Source organism: Vulpes vulpes, chromosome 3 (genome assembly GCF_048418805.1).
Source record: "Vulpes vulpes isolate BD-2025 chromosome 3, VulVul3, whole genome shotgun sequence".
Classification (NCBI taxonomy): domain Eukaryota; kingdom Metazoa; phylum Chordata; class Mammalia; order Carnivora; family Canidae; genus Vulpes; species Vulpes vulpes.
The window spans coordinates 119703077-119726061 of record NC_132782.1 but is presented as its reverse complement, the minus strand read 5'-3'; the positions used below and the strand labels follow the sequence as shown (position 1 = coordinate 119726061).

The 22985-nt window shown below is 39.9% G+C and overlaps 2 pseudogenes; one reads left to right on the top strand and one right to left on the bottom strand.

Moving 5' to 3' along the window:
- Nucleotides 1-5056: 5056 nt before the first annotated feature.
- LOC140598077 (BRISC complex subunit Abraxas 2 pseudogene) lies at nt 5057-17744 on the bottom strand (annotated as a pseudogene).
- A 1471-nt stretch (nt 17745-19215) lies between these two features.
- On the top strand, nt 19216-22041 carry LOC140598076 (uncharacterized; annotated as a pseudogene).
- The last annotated feature ends 944 nt before the right edge of the window (nt 22042-22985 follow it).

Sequence of the window (22985 nt, the reverse complement as noted above, 5' to 3'; positions counted from 1 at the left end):
CCCATCCTAAGGAATTTAGTGTCTTATCTGGAGAAAGACAAAAAGATAAAAAGATAAAAAATTGAAACTTAATGGATCTCTTTCCTCTTTTAAGAAAACTTTTAACTCAGACCAAAAGAAAAAGATAGGTCAAGGAAGATTCAGGGATCAGGATGACATGTGATGAAAAAGTTGAAATCAGTCAGCCAAATTATGGGGCATAAGGTGAGTTCAGGCAGAGGCAATAGCATGAGAAGGAAATCATTATATTATCTTCAGTTACATGTTTTAATATTTCAGAGAAAACCATAAAGTTGTGATAAATATTAACTATTTCTTTTTCCTTTTTTGATCTGTACTTTTCAATATTTTATTTTATTTTAAAAGATTTAATTTATTTATTCATGAGAGACACAGAGAGAAGGGCAGAGACACAGGCAGAGGGAGAAGCAGGCTCCATGCAGGGAGCCCAATGTGGGGACTTGATCTCAGGACTCCAGGATCACGCCCTGAGCCGAAGGCAGCACTAAACTGCTAAGCCACCCAGGGATCCCAGTACTTTTTTCAATCTTAAGTAAGAATATGTAATAGTTCCTATCACTACTCATTGATGATTAGTCTGTTTTTGGACATGAAAATAAGCAAACTGTTACTGGCTAATAATTATTCAGGTTTTCTCTCTCATGTATTGAGACTAAGAAACACAGACTGAGGTTAGTAGGTGGTAGGCACTGGAGCTGAGATACTATGATGTAGTGCAATGGTATATAAGAACCACCTATAGAACTGTCTAGAAATGTAAAAAGACCAATTAGCCAACAGATATTCACTGGAACAGGCCAATTTGAGAATAATAGTCAAAGCTAAGGGGTTTTCCCCCACTATAGTACATTAGTGAACTCAAGGAAGGCACACCAAGATTATCTGAGGGGCCAAAGCAGTCTGTCCCCTATGGACTCTCAAACTGATCCACCAGAGCTCCTTTCCAGAATGTGAATCCACGTTAAAGAGTAAGTACTAACAGTACTAATGGCAGGATCAAAATTTATCAGGATAGAACAGAAGCAGAGGAAGAAAATAATCCAGTGGGGGAAGTAGAGCCATAAAATCCTGCAAAGCAAGCTGCCATATGTAAATTTCTTAAGCATTAAACACACACACACACACACACACACACACACACACACACACTCATGCATGTAGAAGAAAAAAGTCTGTGAAGTTAGACAAGTTACTTAAACCAAGACCCTTAATGAAAGTACCGGAAAAATAACATCACACACATACAAAATGAGCAAAATGTAAGTATCAACACTTAAAATTCCTTACAAACATCTGCTGTTTACAAAAGATTTAAATGAAGACTTTGTTAAAAATAAGAATATCTGGCTCCTGTACCACGAGGCCTTGTCTATTAGTTACTGTAACAGCTGCTTCCCCTCAATATCCACATTATTTACTTTGTTATGCAAATATTCAAGTATCTCCATCTTAATATCAACAACAAACCTCTAACCATGTCTGTATTTTATGTCTGTATTTTACTAGTTTAATTCTCAGAAGATAGCATTTCTTCTACCTTTTTTCTATAAGTTCATTGCATCCCACTACATTTATGTGGACTATTCTTATCCTCTTAAAAAATGGTTTATATCTCCAAATGTATCATAGTCTACTTTAATGAGAAAATGTGGAAAAAGAAAGGAACCAAGGTTAAATTTCCTATAGATATAGTGAGTGAAATGTGCTTTTAAACAAATTCAAAGGGGTTAACAGTGAACTTAATATATGTATGGTAGAGGACACAGAGTGAAAAATATTATTTAATAACAGATATAAGAAAACACATCGAGAAAACTGATTAATGTGGTATAACTCTGACTATAAAAAACGTAATAAATGTAAATAGAATAAAGATAATTTCACTATGTGGTGTTTTAAAATGGCTATGACAAATGGCCTCTCAAACTTAATTCCTAGGTGATGACTAAAAGCATACATATCATCAATTGAAAAACATTTTATTAAATTTTTGAGCTTATATTTTTGGATTACAGTTCAGCATAGTTTAGGTAGATTGGCATGAATTGTATATAAAACCATCAGTTTCAATATATTAAAACAAAGCACCAGGGAAATGGCAGGTTAATGTGTAACCAAACAAAAAATTTCATCTGTGATAGAGTCAAATGCATTTGCATCTACTCAGGGTAGATGTTAAAAACAAATGGTGGTATGAGATGTTCCTTCCAACCCTTAAATTATGCACTGAGGTTGATGAGACCAAGCAGGACAAACATTCAGAGAAGTATTCAAGAACTTGATGTGTTAAATGGATTTCTTGCTGTTGTATTTTCTGTATTATTGTATTCATTTTCATGACTATACCTAGAATTTCTTCAATTGCTATAAACAGAGGAAAATGCAGCTTTCAGAAGACTGCTTATCTCATGGTGGGTTTCTCTGTTATATTCAAAATAAATTTCTAAAGTAAATATAATAATACGAAATGTATGCAAATTTGTGAGTGTAAATCTTATGCTGGCAATTTCCATTCATAGCAACTATGAACATCATCAGTCTCCTCTGCAGACCTTATCTACTGTGTTAGTAAGTTTAAATATACTAAGCATTATATTACAATCAGTACCTTTGGCTCATGTTATGCATTTCGCCTATTATGGTACTAAAATCCTTTGATTTAAAGCCCCAATATATAATCTGGAAACCTAAATAAGAATTAACACCAATACTGTTCAATTTTATCGCATCTATATTTTACTTAGTGGAGCAAAGGCAATTAGCCAGACCCTTTGATCAATATTTACAGGCAAACTTGTCCAGTTTGGCTATTACCCTGAAAATAGACATTGGAAATTTGCTTTTCATTTTTATCCTTACTTTTCTATGATTTTTAAATGGAATGTTTAGTTTACTTCATCTTTTTTTGACTTTCGATTTTATGAACTCAAAGTAGGAAGCTGTGAGTTTAGTTTAGTATTCCCTGAATTTAGAGTGAGCTACAACCAGATCAAAAAAAGATATTTTACTTTTCTCTAGTCTAGAAAACATTGATACCATCTCTATATTTGAAAAAAAAATTATAAAAATAAAATATAGATTCTTTGTACTTATTTTAACCTATAGCACATAAGAGTTTTTTTCCCTCAAGATTTAAAATGAATCTTCACTCATCAGGATTCCCAATTGGGACACCTGGGTGGCTTAGTTGGTCAAGTGTCTGCGTCTTGATTTCAGCTCAGGTCATGATCTCAAGTCCTGAGATTAAACCTTGCATTGGGCTCTGAGCTCAGCAGGGAGTTGGCTTGAGAGTCTCTCCGTCTCTCTCTCCCCCTCCCATGCTCTCCACACATGCCCTCTTTCTGTAAGAGAATAAATAAATAAATCTTTTTTTTTTTAATTCTCAAACATTTGATTAAATGTCTTTCCTTCACAAATCAAATTAACACTAGGTTTTGTCAGATGGTCTAAATGAATTGTATCCCTCCATATGAAAATGAACTAAATCCTCTGTGTCTGGAATCTGTCCATCATAAAGTTTGAATCTGGTACCTAATGCCTTCTGTTATCTACTGCTGTATGTCCTTCCTTTAGAACTTGAGAACAGCGACCATAAACGTGGCTAGTGTAAGATAGCAGAGCAATCCTCCAAAAGAAAATTAATTTAGTTACTTTATGACATACTTATTTGGATGATTACTTATTGATAATTAGCATCTGTTTATTTTTTTAAGGGCAGTCATTTTAAGTGTCAATACATACTTGGCTAATAGAAAGAAGTTAAAACAAAACTCTTTCTTTCAAATTCTCAAAGTCATATCTGATAACACGAGAGAAAGCAGATCTGACTTGTTCCAATCATGTGTTTTATCAAAAAAAAATTTTCCTGGCAAAGATGAACTTGGCTCATCATAGAAAGAAGATTCTCTGGAGACTGTTGCTAAACTCACTTTGTTTGAAAAAGTAAATTTCAGGACATGATAGTTCAAAGGGTAAGTTTTTCATTTGTAGACTAATTATAGAACATTCATACACTATTTGTGCTTATTTAATTTCTAATTTATTTTAAAGAATAAGAATTATGCTTATAATTTTTACTTTGCCTAAATATACCAGTATATCCATGAATAGCGACAGAATTAAGACAATTTGATATCTTTTTTAAAATCTTTTTAAAAAAATTTTTTGAGAGAAAGGAGCAGAGGGACAGAGGAAGAGGGAGACAGGCAGACTCCTTGCTGAGTGGGAAGCTGGACACAGGGCTCCATCCCAAGACCCTGAAATCATGACCTGAGCCGAAATCAAGAGTTGGATGCACAACTGGCAGAGCCACCCAAGCACCCTGACAATTTGATATTCTTAATGATTCTCTGTTGAAACCTGCACATTGGGTCAAAGGGTAAGGCTGACAAATGCGAGGCTCCTACCAGTTCTGTGCATAGGGATTCTCCTCTTCAGAATCCAGGCATCTGAGCAAGCAGCCTCTCCCCAGATTAAGTCCTCAAAATTTTTTTCTCAACCAGTAGTCAAGTAAAACAGTGCTAAATGGAGAGTTTCTTTTCTTTAGTTAAACCTAGGAGATCTGAGTGTTCCTGGAACCCCCTTGGGGATGTCATGGGCTGTCAATCCCTCGAATCTGAGTATTTCCTATTAAAGATTCTATGGGAGTCAGTCATATTTTTACAATCACTGTTAAATGATGTCTCAACTTTGTCTCCAGCTACTCTGAGGGAAGGAAAAAGGACTTCTCTACTTCCAGGATATTTCAGTCTGGCTTTGGTGGAAGCAGAGTTCAAAGAGCCCATGATTTGAGGTCCAGGTGTAAGGGTATAATTTTCCATGTGAGAATGCTCAAAGCACTTTCTTTCTTTTTTTTAAAGATTTTATTTATTTATTTGAGAGAGAGAGAGAGAGAGAATGAGCAGGAGCTGTGAGGAGGGATAGAGGGAGAGAGAGAAACAGACCCTCTGCTGAGCAAGGAATCTGATGCAGGGCCCCGAATTCATGACCTGAGCCAAAGGCAGATGTTTGACTCACTAAGCCGCCCTGATGTGCTTCAAAGTACTTTCTTGATTGTATGGGTGCAATCAAAGAGAGAGAGAGAGAGAGACAGAGAGAGAGGAGGAGGAGGAGGATCAGAGGCACCTGTATCTCCCAATATGCTTCTACCTTCGGCTACACACCTAGTTATAACATCTGAGGACCAAACCCTGGTTTCAAATTTTCAGATGGCATCTGTCTGCTTAGCATCATCACCTGCTACAATCTTCTTTTGTTCCTTACGTTTTCCCTCTGAGTGATTTGTCTTCTTAATATTCTCACTTCCGCCCAACAAGATTCAACAATTAGCTCAGTCTTCCTCATCTGCACACACTGGCTTGTGTGAAGTGTGTTATAAACCTGCAGATCACCTTGATGTCTTTCATTATTCTATCCTTGTCAAGAGTCAGTACCCCGTTCTTTAGTAACTTTGCCATAACTCTGAGAAGTATCTAATGACAGAAGGCCCTCTGCACTCTTGCTGGCTAGTATTGCCTACATTGGGAAGAACAAAGGATTTTTTTTTTTTTTAGTTCCTTCAGTTTGGTCTACAGAAAACACATTAATTCTAAAGAATGAGTGGGAGTGTTGGTGATAGAGATGAAGCTGAAGAGAAAGAAGATGAGATCCTGCACACAGGGGATGCAGATGAGCCACTCATGGAAAACCTGTTCTCTCCATGTTTCTACTGTATGTTTCATTGGTCTGTACCACCAACAACTTTCTTTCTCCAATCTTTAAAGATCCCATCCAAGCTCTTTTCACTAATTTTGCTTGTGCAGTTATAAAAACTCAAAAATTTTGAAAAAGGCTGATGACAGATCTCAATTGTTTGCAAAAATTCTGTGCTGCTGCTTTGTGAGTCACCAATGCTAAAGATTTCATGTTGTCTTACCTCCTGCCCCAAAAATCCTTCCTTGAATGATCCCTTACAAAGAGCGGTCCCCAAATAATAGTCATGCTTAGGCTGGCACCTCCATGGAGAGGGTCAATCTTGTCTTGGCAAGAAAGGGCAGAGGGAGGCAGATGAGGCTCTAGTTATCCTATGCCTGTGCTCAGGACTCCTGACTCCGGATAAAGGTGGATCCAGGTCCACACTGACTCACATACAACACTGTGCGACCTCTAGAAGTCCCCATAGGTGTCTCTATATAGATTTATTTAAAAGCGTATTTCATTTATATGTATTTTAATATTTATTAATTCAACTTAAGTTTCTTCCTCTTTTTATAAAGGTTTTTAAACCACTTAAACTTATTCTTCTAATTGTTATTTAGATGTCAATCTTCTATAATTCTATTTTATGCTCTTGTTTTACTATTTCTTTCTTAATAGCATAATTAATCATTTTATAATGTATTACAAGTTTTGAAATACAAGAATAGTCTTTTTCCTACACATCTTTGAAAGAAGAGAATTTGACCACTTTTATAGTTTCTCTCTTACCTTCTGACACTTCCCATGTACCTTTATTTTGAAGATAGAGTCCATTAATTTTCACTTTTTTTCCCTTTATGTCTTATTTGATCCAGCCGTTATACAAGGTAAGGTTTTCTAGTCCTAGCTCTCCTTTTTTGGGTTCTGTATTCTAATTTATTTTTATTAGTCTTTCTCTTATCTTTATGATATTATTTAATTAAATCCAAATGTTTCTTCTCAAAAACAACAATCATGTTTAGTGCATAGTTCATTATTGGTACAAAATTCTCCCTGTGCTTTGAGATATCAGTATTACTTAACTTTTTTTTTTAAAGATTGTATTTATTTATTCATGAGAGACACAAAGAGAGGCAGAGACATAAGCAGAGGGAGAAGCAGGGTCCCTGCAGGGAGCCTGATGGGAGACTTGTTCCCAGGACCCAGGGATCAGGACTTGAGCTGGAAGCAGATGCTCAAACACTGAGCTGCCCAGGCACCCCAGTATTACTTAACTCTTGAACGATCACCAAAGATTCTGTGGGTCTTTTTTGAGATGTCTTGGGACATATTGAGATATAACCTGCACAATATGTATTTATAGAAGATTAAAGAATGATCAATTTGGATAAAATAGGAACTTGTACTGAGTGAACTAGTGCTAGGAAAATTCAAAAAGAGGGGCACCTGGGTGGCTCAGTGGTTGAGCATCTGCCTTGGCTCAGGTCTTGATCCCAGGGTCCTGGGATTTAGTCCCCCATGGAGTCTCACATCAGGCTTACAGCAGGGAGCCTGCTTCTCCCTCTGCCTATGTCTCTGCCTCTGTGTGTGTGTGCCTTTCATGAATAAATAAATAAAATCTAAAAAAAAAAAAAAAAGAAAATTAGAAAAGACAAAAGACATTGTTGCTCAGTTCAAAGTGTGGAATTCCACCTCTTCAGATGCTAGATCATACCTGCCAGGGCTTTATGCAGGAAGAGGTATTTGGTAAGTTATTTAACCAGTATTTGTTTGATAGGCAGTTTTATTGTATATTGGCATTGAAAATTAAAGTTAAAAATTGTTAGGGTCTTTTCATAGTAGTTTACATTTACACACTTTATTTATTTATTTATAATAGGTCTTTTTAATTTTTCTCAAGTCCCAATCTTGGGAATTATTTACTTTAGCTCAGAATTTTTGTCTCTTATGCTTATTTTTTTTTAATTTTTATTCTTCTTCTTGTTTATGTAGTCATCTCTCTTTGTTCTATGTTCTTCTCTGTTGACTCCTATTACTCACATAGAAGTATATTCTCATTCTCTATCTTGCCTTGAGATTATTTATGTACACTTTTAAAATTATTCCAGTCTGCCTTCTATTCATTATCTGATTTTCTTCAGAGACAGTTCTAGCATACTATATTAAATGTTACAGTGCTGATTTGATATTTTATATCTTAGAAATAATTTTAGAATATTCAGGGTATATTGTTGAGACCCAGTTTCAGTTTATTAAGCATTGGTATGAGTTGTTTTTATAAAAGTTTCTAAGAATTCATGTGAAAATTTCTCTTTAGGACTTCATATTACCTTTGACATTTTTGTAATTTCTCCATTTCTTTGATGCTTCAGAATATTTTGTTTGTTTCTTTGTTTTAAACTGAGAACAGGTTTTCTCTAAACCAATACTCTCTACTAATTAGCTTTCTACTTCTGGGAAACAGAATTTGAAACAGACTTAAAAGCCCCAATTTTGGAAGGGGAAGTAAAACAACTTAACTTAAGAAGTGTCCTTTCCTTGCTTCCAACCTCAAATATTTGTACAACACATTCCTGTATTTAAAAAAAATTAAAATGCAATTCTTGATTTCACATTGGCAATTCTATGTCTCAAGAAGAGGATTAAAGAATGAATAAAAGTGTACATATATGTATTCTTACTGGAAGCTATATATTAAAATGCACATAGGTGCACACTCATAGCCCCAGACTAGTAAACAAAACAAGCAAACAAAAACAAATTTTCAGCAGCAGTAAAATGAATAAATAAGTTGTAGTTAACCATAAAATGGGATATTAAATAACAGTGCTACTGAATGTACCATGAATAATACTGTACTCACATACATAATATTGAGCACAAGAATCCAGATATACAAAACTAAAACTTCTCTTTGGTCACGAGAACTGGAGTGGTGTCACCTTGGGGAGAAGATCTGTGATAGGGAGGGAGCACAAAGGCCACGGTTTAGGAACTGTTAATATCCTACTATAGCTCTGGAAAAGGATTATATAAATATATTCCCTTTGTAAAAAGTGGTTGAGAAGTATATTGTGATTTGTGCACTTCTTTGTATAAATGTAACACAAAATAGTTTATTTTAAAAATGGGTGGGATGACAGAGGATCCGCAGTGCATCTGTATCTACCATTAAGTATCAGTAACCAATTATCTACATCATCTGTAATGAATACATTATCTAATGATAACATATATCACGTTCCCTAAAACAGGAATAAGTGTGGTGCCTTAAAGACAGGTTGAGATAATCCTAAGGAGGAATCAGAAATGGTGTCACAAAGGAATGGGCAGTTAGAGGATTGATGGGTGCATAGAGAGGCAAAACACAAGGAGATTAGCTAAGACACTACTGCAATACTCTAATATTATGTCTTAGTATTTAAGGGCTGAGCATTGTGCCACATGCAGCTAGGTGATTCAGAAATATTTGCAAACTGTGTGAACAATATAGGGCTGAGTCTTACCTTTGACCATAAATTGAGTTACCACATGGGAAAAAGAAAGTACAAGCTTTTTTCTCATTATTTACACTAATTATCTTTTGGGGGAAATTCTGGACACAGGCATAGGTTTTTGGGGATTTTGATTCTTATTAAATAAAAATGCGTGGGCTAAATGTGGTTTATGTAGTCATTAGCATGTTGGAAACATGGAAAATGACAAACATCACAAAAGTGACAAAATACTTGCAAGTGCATGTTGTGAAGATTTCCAGTCAATGAACTACTAATTGATTTATCTTTGCATTTATTTTTTGATAAAAAAATATAGTGATATTTTATAAATGCAGATATAAGAAAATATGAGAAGAAAAATTATATGTACCCAAGTCTAAGGTGACCTCCCTACCATGGTCTAAATCTATCTCCTCATCCACTGAAACAGCACCTGCTACAGAAGGTCTAATTTCACTTTCAGCAGCATTACTCAAAGAACAAACAGAAAAACCTAGCAAGTCCACTAAATGTGGACTTCATCAATCAGCTAGCAAACACAACCATGTCTAAAACAAGTCAATGATAATTTCTATTGGGCCGGAAAGCAGAAAATCAAATATAAAGCAGCTCTGGATTTCAAGAGTACCGAGTTATCTGAGGCCAACGTGACTTTCCACAAGTATTCTTTCTCCCTGCAAAATATATTATTGGTTACCACAGGGGAGACAACTCTGTCCTCTTCAAAGGAATTTGGAAAATGATGTCACTTACAACAGATAAACTGTGAAATGTAAATGAGGGAGGGAGCAGATGTAGTCGCAAAAAAGGAAAAGTATCATTAAAAAAAGAACTTCAAAATTAATTCTTACCTCATGGAGCTGTGACAAATGAGAAGCCGTGGAAGGGAGATAAAGAAGGAGACCAGTGGGCTGAGACTGGATACAGGGAGGCAGTCACATCGGCAGAAAGCCACAGCCACGTTCCCTGTGCCATACTCAGTCCTTCTTCACACTCCACAGCTTTGGTACCCCATGCGAGTATGCACCTGCCTCACATTATTTCCACAGATTTCCTCCACTCTCCAAAGAGGTTTGAAGAACTTCTTGAAGAGTATGTGCCCACTTGCTCACAGTGGGCAACCTAGTTAAATAAACTTGTTTTATTGCAATCTCCAGTTGCAAGTCAACAAAAGCAAATGAGGTGTATATGAAAAAGTGGAATGGATAAATGTGAGAAAGAAAGGGCACTACATGCATATATAGTGAAAAATTTCTAGTCTTATTATTTTGCACACCACCACAAAATTAATTTCTAGATTTTCTAGTCAAAACTGTACCCAATCACTGGCATTCTATAAAGCAGAACAAATCTCTCTTTGGTAGCATTGATCACCCAACTGGATCATTCAGATCAGCCTGAAGGCCATGGAGCTTCACTTAGTAGCACATGGTGTAATTCTTACCCATACAAAGCAGAGACTTTTTGGACAGAAACCCTCCAGGGAAAGAAATACAGTAATATGTTTTTGTTTTGTTGGACTGGTTCATTTCCAGGCTCCTGTACTCAGCTACATTTTAACAAAAGCAAAAAAAAAAAAAAAAAAAAAAAAACACCACATGAGCAAAGACTGAAGGAGAGAGAAAGAGAAATGTTCACATTGTCTTTTGTTTTGAGTGGAGGGAATCTATATAATATTTATCCCCAGTACCTAAAACTGGGGATACTAGTGAAAGGAGCAAGTGCCCAGTATTCATGACAGTGAGGCAATGCATGTAGCCTTGTTCAGCATGCACTTGCTGCACCACCTTAGACAAGTCATTTCCCCCTCTCAACTTTGGTGTACCCTTTGTAAAGTATGATTGGTAATAATACCCCTTCCTGGGATTGTTTCAAGAATGTAATTAGATAATGCCTATGAAAGCACTTTGTGAACTCTAAAGTGCTCTGCAAATATAAGGGACAAAAGATTGGAAAGTTGCCCCTGAGTGGCTCCTTCTCAAATATGCCCAGATATTAGCATTTTAGTGGTGAAAAAGGAGTGCTAATATTTCTCATTGGCACTTCTCTACTGCAGAAGGAAGTAATCTAAGTAGAAGAAATATATTTTTCCTTGAGACTCAATAAAGCTATTTTCATTTTAATTGGAAAATTGTGGCATATAAACATTTTTATTTTCCCTGAATTGACCCTTTAGGGAAAAAAATTAAAGGTTGCTCTCTGCTTGTCTAATGGAAAAATCTGAAAGACTGCCCAGGTCTTGCCATCCCCTCTGTCTGTGTGACCTTGAACAAGTTACTGTTCTTTCCATCAATCAGTTCTGTACAATAAATATTTATCTAGCCTCGAATATATGCCAAGTTCAGTGCAAACTCTGCTTGAGGAACAAAGAGCAAAAGACATAGTCCTTCACACCTATGTAAACCTATGAAGTTTACAACTTGGCAATTGTTTTTTCTCTCAGATGGAAGCGGTAATCACTGCTACCCACGTGTCAGGTTTGTTATGAGGATGAAAAGCTAGTACAGGAGAGTGCTTGGCAAAATTGAAAAGTGGTGCATAAATGCAAAGTAGTTTTATTACTAGATATAAAACCATCAGCAGCATATAGATGGTTAAAGAATTCTTAACAGAGAATGATGACAAATGGATTAATATTTATAGAGCCTCTACCCCGTATATACACAGAGATCTACATATATTATTTCACCCACACAACAGACTGGTTGATATTAATTGCTGCTTTTGACCAACGGGGAAATGGAGACTTACATCAGTTAAAACGACTCAGCTAACAAATCAGAGCCACTGCAAAGACTCTACAGAAACTATTGATGTAAACTGTGTTGCTTCAGAAATCCACACAGAGTTTTCACTAGGCAAAGGAGTTGCCAGAACTTCACAAGCAGCATAATCAGCTGTAGAAATGGTTAAAAACATATTTTGTCTACTTATTTTAAAAAAGGCATTTGAAGGAAAGGAATAAATGGAACTAAATTAATGTGGCAACATAAAGGAATCAAAAAATATATCATTATCTTTTCTTAACCCTTTAAACATAACTCAGGGCTAGAATAATTTTTATTTAAAAGTGAAACAAATAATGTTTTCTGAATCCTTAAGTGCTTGGAATGTATTGCAAAACTGCACATTTCAGTACTCACATGGTTAAAAGAATCATTTAGAGAGGACTTCATAAAATCAAAATTTCTGTACCACTTTCTGTATGGATTAGCATACCAAGCAAAATACAAAAGGTAGCTTAATGCCCAGATATATTAAAATCAAGAGCTTAACTTCTAATATCCTCTCTCCAATCAGGTACGGATTTACAAAACATTTTACTATGGTTGTTATTTTCCCTAGCTAAGACTCACAACTAAATCCACCAGCCTGAAAGATTGTTGAGTTATATTGGTATGATTTTCAAAATTTATTTCCAACCTATATAGCAGAATGAGGTAAACTCTAGGGGTATGCAAAAGCTGGAAACTGCTTAGGAGCAGCTAACAGGAACACATATAAATCAAGCAGCCTGGAATTATAAATATGTAATGACTATTTAGAAAAAAAAAAAAAAGTTAAATGATTGGATCTCCTGCTGACCTAAATGGCTATGAATTAACACTTCTCCCTCACAGCAGAAAGAGAACTACTAATATTTATCTAGCATCTACTAAATGCTAGAGCCTGTGGTACATGCTTTTTATACGTATCTCATTTACCTCCCACAAAAACCCTGTGAAGCGAGTAATGCTGTCATCATGTTTTAACCAGATGATTGAAATTCCACATGATAGAATTGAGATTTAGAATTCAAATAATGGTCCACAAGCACACAACTAATAAATAGAGCCAAGATTCATTTCCGAGTCTATCTCTTTACACTTCAATGTCCTAAGTCCCTCTTGCATGTTAAGTACCTGAGAAGATCACATCTCTTCTCTGTGTGCCATTCGCAAATATAAAAAAGCTCAAAAAGCTCAGTATATGTTCATTCATTCATTTAACAAATAATTATGAGGCACCTGCCCTCTGCCAAGCCCAGTGATGAGCAACACAGTGATGAAGGAAACCTACACTGGCTCTGTTCTCATGGGGTTGATTTTAGTCTGAATTATTCTTCATTTTGAAGCAGAGGCATCTCAAAAATAACCCAGAATTGAAAAGAAACTAGACTCTATGTAGTGAACCAGATATATGTAGTCTGTCTGTCACCCACTGTCTGTTGACTCAGGCTAAATAGGAAGCACATGGAGCCCGGTTGTGTCATCTATGAAACACAGATAGTAAAAATTATACTATTTACTTCAAGGTGGTATTATGCCATATATACCAGAATAACCATATAATGTATATAAAATTACCATAAGTCTTTAAAAACAGATGATAAAATACACACACACGTATGTATGTACAAGGATTAGCATTCTGCTTACGAAGGAAAAGCTAATACGTCTTTAGCATATAAAAAAAATGCAATTATGTGATATGATGGCAAGTTTTTACCAGACTGCAAAGACTTGAGGCTCCTGCTCATGTAGACAATGCAGAGGGTTCAAGCAGCAGGAGTTTGTCACAGAACATGGAACTGGAGAAAGGAACAAGGGAGAGGAGCAGTGGACTTAAGTACTTGGGAAGATATGTTAAGGAATGTGGAATTTTTCCTTGTGATAAGGCAACTGAAACTAAGAGGCTCTGATTTTGAGTTTAATATTGGCTTGGGGGCAGGCAAGGAGGATCACAGTCACACCTGCCTTTAAGAGACACCCCACCGATTTCTGGGCATGAAAGGGCTGGCAAAATTAAACCAGGACGCTGATTAGGAGGATGTTGAAACCTTTGACATAGAGCCTTTGCCGAGTTACCATGACTGATGACTGAAAATAAATGAATGCTATAGATATACACTATAAGCTGAGTAAATAGTTTGCCAATGAAATGAAACACTAATTGAAAAGCCAGAAGAGTATTGAGCAAGGTGAGGAGGGGCACAGAGGTGATTAAAGCTGGATCCACTGGCCCAGGTTTATACGGACTTCCAGATTTGACTGGAATAATCTCTCTCTGTCCACCCCCCACCCCCCAAGGCCTCCCAATTACCCTTTTTGTTCAGACTGGAGGAAAAGCATGATTGCTGCCCTTTGGTTAAATGAAACACAAGCACCATCTGTGGGATGGTCAAGGCCAACAGGGTGCAGCATTTCCTTAGCAGGGAGGTGCTCAGAACATCTCTCTGCACACAGTGCTCTGTAGAGTGAGGTACTTCTGTCTCCCACAGGAAGACAGATTTATTCATTTTTGTGGTATCATAATATTAAACAGCTGGTCATTGCTTCTCACTGTCTCACTTCTCATCCACTTCTGCTTTGTCAGCTGTAAGTCCTGTGGCTAAACACTGTGGAAACCAGAGGAAACGTGTTATGAAAGCAACTACACTGGTAAGCAAAACATATAAACCCCCTGGATATAGGTGAAAAATCCAACAATTCACTTTTCCCAAAATAAATTCTTTTTTTTTTCCAAAATAAATTCTAAGAAAAAAAAAAGGTCTGCTGATATAAAGCCTCACATTTGAATGATCTATCTTGTAACTTCATAGTTATGATGACCATCAATCTGATTTAATTCATGATTGTAAGAGGTGTATATATTACTAGGGAGAACAGTTATGCACCTGGAGCATGGAAGTTAAGTAAATACTTCAATGTCCACAGATTGATTTAAAAACTGCTGGAACTTAAAGGTAGGTCACCTGACTCCAGGATATATTGCCAACTCCTAGTCTAGATGTAGAGGCAGGCTCTGGTTAGCTCAACTGGCCCCTTGATCAAACCATATGGTAGGCTCAAAGGCAATCTTTGTTCAAAGTCAAAACTCCATATGTAAGTTTTCCCATTATTACCTTTGTATCATCTGTGGGCTTTTTTATTGATACTGGGTTGATAACAATAATATGGCTGTAACAAAAACAATGATAATAGAGCAGCTGTAGCATAATGGTTAATATTAAAATAGCAACAACAATAATAGAGCAGCAATAGCAAGGTAATTAAGCATGTAGTCGCTGGATGACACTGACAAGGTTCAGTGCATTGGCTCCAACATTCTTTGACTATATGTATGAGGTTAGGCAACTTAGCCTCTTCGTTCTTCTCTCTCACTCCCTCTCTCTTTTAAATTAACTCTATCCTTCAGGTGTAAGAAAAAATAGGTATGGGGGGTTGGAACAATACCATAAAACAGAAATTTATTATAAACATTAAAAGAAGTAATACATCTTAAGGATCTGGTATATCATAAACATTCAGGAAGTGTTACTTACAATCATTATTTTAAAAACAAATGTATGTATCTATCTTATCATGTTGTTAACATATAATTAGTATTATTGTTGTCATTACTGTTATTGTAACTACTTTCCAATTCCCAACAGCCCTATGATATAAGTAGTGAATAAAGCTCTATAATTATTCAGCGATTAAGGGACTGAGACAGAATTTGAACTAGATATCCCCAATACTAAAGTCCATAAGGCCTTGTTTATTGGTCCCATTATTCCTATAACAAATTACCACAAACTTAGCAGCTTAAACAACACAAATTTATTATTATACAGTATTGTAGGTCAGAAGTCTAGCATGATTTCACTGGGCTCAAGTCAAAGTTTAGCAAGGCTGTGTCATGTGCCCTTCTGTCTCTTTGCTCATTCAAATTCTTAGTAGAATTCAGTTCCTTGTGGTTGTCAGACTGAGGTCCCCATTTCCTTGATGACTGTCAGCTGAGGACAGTTTCCAGCTTCCAAAGGCCAACCATTATTTGTCTCAAGACTTCCTTCACTGGCAAACTGAGCAATGGAGGGTCAAGTCTCTCTCATGCCTCGAACGTCTCCTGCCTATTCTAACATTACATTTCTCTGACTGATTCTTCTGCCTTCCTCTTTCATTTTTAAGGGCCCATGTGATTATGTTGAGTCCATGCAGGTAATCCAAGATAGTTTCCCCATCTTACAGTCCATGATATTAATTCCATCTTCCAAGTTATTTTTGCCATATAGTATGTAACATATTCACACGTTTCAGAACTGAGGGCACAGGCATCTTTTGTGGGCCACGACTCTGCCTATTACCTCTGATTTGCACTACAGGCCAATTGCAGTCAGAGGACTAAAGCTGCTAGTGACAGAAAAGGAGAATGAACTTTATAAGCAAGAGTATAAAATTAATCAAACTTTTTAAAAGGCAATTCTAATTGCATACTAAACTTGTGGCCAATGGAGAAAGCAAGAGCTGGGTTCAATAGGTCAGTTTTGTGGGAAACAGAGCAAATTACAAATGTATTAAAGTGGTAAATTGGGGAAAGTAAAGAAAAAGCTAAAAGAAACTATAGGCAAATATTAATCTGACAGTACTAAATAAGTTCTTAGTTTAGAAGAAAAGGAAGGAATTATTAAAAAAAAAAAAAAGAATTGGGATCCCTGAGTGGCGCAGTGGTTTAGCGCCTGCCTTTGGCCCAGGGCGCGATCCTGGAGACCCAGGATCGAACCCACGCTGGGCTCCCGGTGCATGGAGCCTGCTTCTCCCTCTGCCTATGTCTCTGCCTCTCTCTCTCTCTCTCTCTCTCTCTCTGTTACTATCATAAATAAATAAAAATTTAAAAAAATTAAAAATTAAAAAAATTTAAAAAAGAATTAGGTCCAAGTCCCTGCTCCGCTGTGTCAGGTATACTTGGACCCAAGCTCGAGCTTGTAAATAAACCCTCGTGTGTTTGCATCGGTGTCGGCTCCTTGGTGGTTTCTCGGATTCACAATCTTGGGCACAACATTTGGGGGCTCGTCTGGGATCCAAGAAACCTCCAGGACCCCATCCAGAGGGTTTCACGCGTGGTGAGTACACTCAGCTTTTTCCACCTTTTGCGTGCATATTTTCTGAGAGCTCTAAACTGTACTGTACCTGTAGGAATTCCAATCTGTATTCGGTTGGCATTGGCTTAGGTGGACATGCTGGTGGGCCGTCGACCGGGGGTCTTGAGGAGACGTCCCTTGCCCCTGCCTGGAGGACTGAGGTCCTCATCTGTAAGGAGGACGGGGGTCCTCATCTGTAAGGAGGTCTGACTGTCAGCCCTTCGGGTTGCTTTCTGTTTTGTCTCTGCGGCCGCACTGGAACGTTTGTCTGTGTTACTATGTCCTTGTTAATTTTTTTTGCATTTGTCTGTGTTGTTGTGTCCTTGTTAATTGTCTTTACTGTCTGTGTCTTGGTGTGGATTGGGGACATAACGGGGGAGACAGAAACCACTCCCCTGTCTCTTATGCTCTCCACTTCTTGGATGTTAGGGAAAGGGCTCGTATTCTGAGCATAGACATATGGAGAGAGAGATTCCAAATTTATTGCATATCAGAATGGCCAACCTTTGACGTGGGATGGCCCCAAGAAGGAACTTTTCACCTACCTATTATCTTACAGGTTAAGGCTGTGATCTTCAGGGACAAACCGGACGGCCACTCTGACCAGGTGCCCTACATCCTAATCTGGCAGGACATGATCGAGAATCCCCCTTCTTGGCTAAAACCATTTTTACCCCCCAAAGCAGGACCCACCGAGATTCTAGCCCTGTGGAAAGCCTAGAAGGAGACCGACTCTACGCCCCAAGCGCCCCTTCATCTGGTCTTCCAGGATTCCTCCCCGGAGGACCTGATCCTCCTGCCGCCCTACCGGGCACCCCCTCCCCCTTCCGCCCCTCCATTGGAGACACCGGGAGGCTGCAGAAGGGGTGCCACCCCTCCCTGATGAGGGAGTCCCTGTGCGCAGGCCAGCAGCGGGGACACATGGTCGGACCCACCAGATGGCCCCACATCTGAATGTGGGGCCAGCCGACTCCACCACCCTTCCTCTCCGCGCCATGGGGCCCCCCGATGAGACTGGCGAACAGCTAATGTTATATTGGCCATTCTCCACCAGTGATTTATATAATTGGAAAACCCAAAATGCAAAGTTCTCTGATAATCTGAGAGATCTAATCAGGCTTTTAGATACTGTTCTCTTTACCCACCAGCCTACTTGGTATGATTGTCAACAGCTCTTGCAGGTTCTCTTCACCACTGAGGAGAGAGAACGAATTCAGGTGGAAGCCCGGAAGTCTGTCCTGGGAGAGGACAGACAGCCGACTCAAAACCCAGACCTCATAAATGCTGCCTTCCTTTTATCCCCCCCCACCTGGGACTACAACTCAGCTGAAGGTAAGTTGCCTTCAGCTACTGGGTCTACTGCCAAACTCTAATGGCAGGTCTCCAGGCTGCCGCGCGCAAGCCTACCAATCTGCCCAAGGTCTATGATGTGAGACAGGGTAAGGATGAGAGTCCAGCAGCCTTCTTAGAGAGAGTCATAGAGGCTTTTAGGCAGTACACCCCTATGAACCCAGAAGCCCTGGAAACAAAGGCTGCAATTATCATGGCTTTTGTTAACCAGGCCACTCCGGACATTAAAAAGAAATTGCAAAGAGTAGAGAGACTGGGAGAGAAGAACTTGCAGGACTTAGTGATAGTAGCAGAATGAGTCTATAATAATAGAGAAAGTCCAGAAGAACAACAAACCAAACTAAGTGACCAGCAGATCCGAAACCTGGCCAAGATCCTGTTGGCCACAACCATGGACGACCCACAGAAAGACGGAGGTACCTCAAGAAGCTGGCTTCAGGGACCGGTAAGGAGGATGACCCTGGTCCCCCTTGGGAGTGCCCTAAGATGAACAAAAACCAATGCACCTATTGCAAAGAGGAGGGTCATTGGGTAAAAAGCTGCCCTAACAAAAGATCTAAGGGCCCTGCCAACATCTTGGAAATGGAGGACCTGGACAATTAGGGGAGTTTGGCACCCCTCCCCGATCCCAGGGTAACTCTTAAAGTGGAGGGGCAACCTGTTGAATTCCCAGTGGACATTGGGGCACAACATTCGGTTTTATTACACCCCCAAGGGAAATTGGCAAACAAAACTTCATGGGTGCAAGGGGCCACCAGGCACCAGTAAAATTTTGAATGGACAGAGGTCATGAAGAGAGCCTTTAATGACCTTAAACAGGCCTTACTGTCTGCCCAGGCTCTTGGGTTGCCCGATCTAGCCAAGCCCTTCTACCTGTATGTGAATGAGAAAGACGGGGTGACAAAAGGGGTCCTTGTCCAGTACTTAGGTCCCTGGAAGAGCCCCATAGCCTATCTCTCCAAAAAGTTGGACCCGGTGGCTGCTGGATGGCCCCCATGCTTAAAAATTATTGCTGCGGTGGCCACTATGGTCAAGGATGCAGACAAACTGGCCATGGGGCAAGAACTGCATGTTACCACCCCACATGCTATTGAAGGGGTACTCAAACAGCCCCCAGACCCCTGGATCAGCAATGCCGGTCTGACCCATTATCAGAGCCTGCTGCTAAACCCCACCAGAATTTTATTTAAGCCACCAACAACCCTGAATCTGGCAACGCTACCCCCTAACCCAGACTGGGACCCCCCTCTGCATGACTGTCAAGAAATTTGGCACAGGTGCACGGAAATCAGCTGATCTCCAGGACCAGCCACTGCCGAATGCGGAGGTCACCTGGTAGGCGGAGGGCAGCAGTTTAGTCCGAGAAGGAGTCAGATATGCGGGGGCAGCTGTAACCATGGAGACGGAGACCGTCTGGGCGGGGCCACTGGCAGCCGGATCGTGGGCTCAACGGGCAGAACTGACCGCGCTGGCCAAGGCGCTGGCCATGGGGGAAGGGAACCGAATCAACATCTACCCGACAGCAGGTCCGCCCTCGCCACCGCTCACACGCACGGAGCCCTTTACAGGGAGAGGGGGCTCCTGACAGCAGAGGGAAAGACTGTTCACAACAAAACGGAGATTCTTGAACTCCTGGGGGCCCTCTGGCTGCCCAAGGCCCTAGCCGTCACCCACTGTCCGGGGCACCGAAAGGCAGACAGGCCAGTAGCCAGGGGAAACCGGCGAGCCGATTTAAAAGCAAAGGAGGCGGCCCTTCTGGTGACCCAGGTCTTAGCAACCAGCGACCTGATCCGGGGGCACTGACCCTGCCCGACACCCCCAACGATACTGATGCTGACTTACACTGGATCAAACGCTTGCCTGTGACCCAGGGCTTGCGTGGCTGGTGGAGGGCCGCGGACTCCAGCATCGTCCTGCCAGAGGAACTAGGACGGCGAGTCCTATCCAAAATGCATCGGATACTCACATGGGGACAAGGAAGATGGGAGACCTCAGACGACATGCAAAGATCACTATTAAAGACTCTCGAGCAAAGATCGAGCAGATTGTGGCGAGCTGCCACCCATGCCAGTTAACTAATGCCACCGCCCATGGATCTAACCCGGGCACCCGGCTCGGAGGGGACCGCCCAGGAGCCTACTGGGAAGTGGACTTCACTGAGGTAAAACCTGGAAAATACAGATACAGGTATTTATGAGTGTTTGTAGATACTTTTTCAGGATGGGCAGAGGCATTTCCCACCAAACATGAAACGGCACAGACTGTGACCAAGAAACTGCTGGCAGACACCTTACCGAGGTATGGTTTTCCTGTTAAGATTGGGTCAGACAACGGCCCAGGATTCATCTCTAAAGTAACACGGGGAGTGGTCCTAGTACTTGGGGCAGATTGGAAATTACATTGTGCACATAGGCCCCAGAGCTCAGGACAGGTAGAGAGGATGAACAGAAAATTAAAGGAGACCTTAACTAAATTAGCCCGGGAGACTGGCAGGGACTGGGTGACTCTCCTCCCCTTCACCCTATATAGGGTGAGGAACTCCCCATATAAGATGGGACTGACTCCCTACGAGATCATGTTCGGTCTTCCTCCACCTGTTATCCCCAATTTAAAACCTGAAGTGCTTGCTGAATTTGATGATCACCAACTTCTTTTCTCCTCCAAATGTTACAACGAACCCATGAGCAGGTGTGGCCTAAGCTGAGGGCCCTCTATGAGACTGGGCCACCCCCGGGCCCCCATCGATATCGGCCAGGTGACTGGGTGTACGTGCGGAGATACCAACACTAGGCACTTCAACCTCGCTGGAAGGGACCTTACATCGTGATCCTGACGCCCCCCCACCACTCTCAAGGTCCACGGGATTACTCCCTGAGTCCACTACACCCACATCCAATCAGCTGACCCACACGCCGTTCTCAAGGACTTTGTTCCAGAAGGGAAAAGCCAGCCGGACAAGGACAATCCCCTAAAGCTAAGACTGCACCGTTCTCACTTATTTCCCACCTCCAAGACTCCCTAGTCTGAGGTTGTCTTTCAAAATAGAAGGGGATTAGACTTAGTCTTCTTACAACAAAAGGGTGGGGTGGGGTTGGTTATGTGCTGCCTTAAACGTAAAATGTTGCTTCTTCCCTCGAATGTAAATAGGAGCGAGAATAGCAACAAGGTTGGTTAGAATCCTGGTTTAATCATTCCCCCTGGCTCACTCTGAGAGCAACTTGGACCCATGATTGGGTCCTTCCTTAGGTTCCTCTGAGAGGGGGAAATGTGGAGGCTGAGAAAATTAAGGCCATTCCACTTTGATTTCAGCGTTATCACAAGTGCAGCCATCCCAGGCCCCTGTGAATAAGAGCTGAACTTTACCTTACTTCAGTTACAGGAAGAAAACAGCTTTCAGTTTAACGTCCTAGAAAGCCCCTATTAGAATGAGAACAGAACTCAAGCCAAGGGCAAGCCCAAGCCAAGGGCAGCTCTGTTCTTATTCCCTATTAGAATAAGAACAGAGCTCAATGCCCTTGAAAGCCCCACGTCAAAATGTAAACAGAACTTGAGAAATTCCTCCACCCCTTCTGAAGATCCCCTAGACCAGCCTATAAAACCTAAGCTGAAACCCACCTCGGGGTCCAAGTCCCTGCTCCACTGTGTCGGGTATACTTGGACGCAAGCTCGAGTTTGTAAATAAACCCTCTCGTGTGTTTGCATTGGGGGGGGGGGGGGGAAGAATTAATAAAGTTGCGCAAATAAAATGTGTATTCAAGAATATATGACAAGGGATTGATCCCACAAATGCATTAATATGTCTTACAAATTAGTAATAAGATGAAAAGTTCAAGACATATGGACAAAGGAAACTAGTAAACAGGCAATTCATAATTCAAGAAACATCAGTGCTCAAATTTAGGCAAAGATTAAAATTTGCTTAAAAAGAACATTTTCCTGGAGATAAAACTTCTAAACAATTATCTCAAGGAAATAAACAGAAATATGCACGAAAATTATGTATAAGAATATTCAGGGATGCCTGGGTGGCTCAGCAGTTGAGCACCTACCCCTGGCTCAGGGAGTGATCCACAGTCTCAGGATCAAGTCCCACATCACGCTCCCTGCCTGGAGCCTGCTTCTCCCTTTGCCTACGTCTCTGCCTTTCTCTCTGTGTGTCTTTCATGAATAAATAAATAAAATCTTAAAAAAAAAAAGAATATTCATCAGAGCATTATTTACCCATAATGGAAAAAAATGAAGAAAAGCGTATATGTGACTAAAATTATCCTCTGTGTTTGCAACAAATGCCTTGTCTAATCATTGCTTAATGTTTTTAGCCAAACATGAGAATATGTTTTGGTATTGGAAATAAATGAAAAATCTATCCAAAATATTTTGAAAAACAAAAACAAAAATCAAGCTATTGAGATTTTCCTAAGAGCAGAGATTTGAAAGTAATTTGAGAAAGACATCCAAGTGATAGTGAACCCAGCAGAAAGCTACTTTAAAATCTTTTGGAAGAATTCAAGGTAAAAATATAAAACTATTTGGGAAGGAATAAACTAGGATAAAGGCTA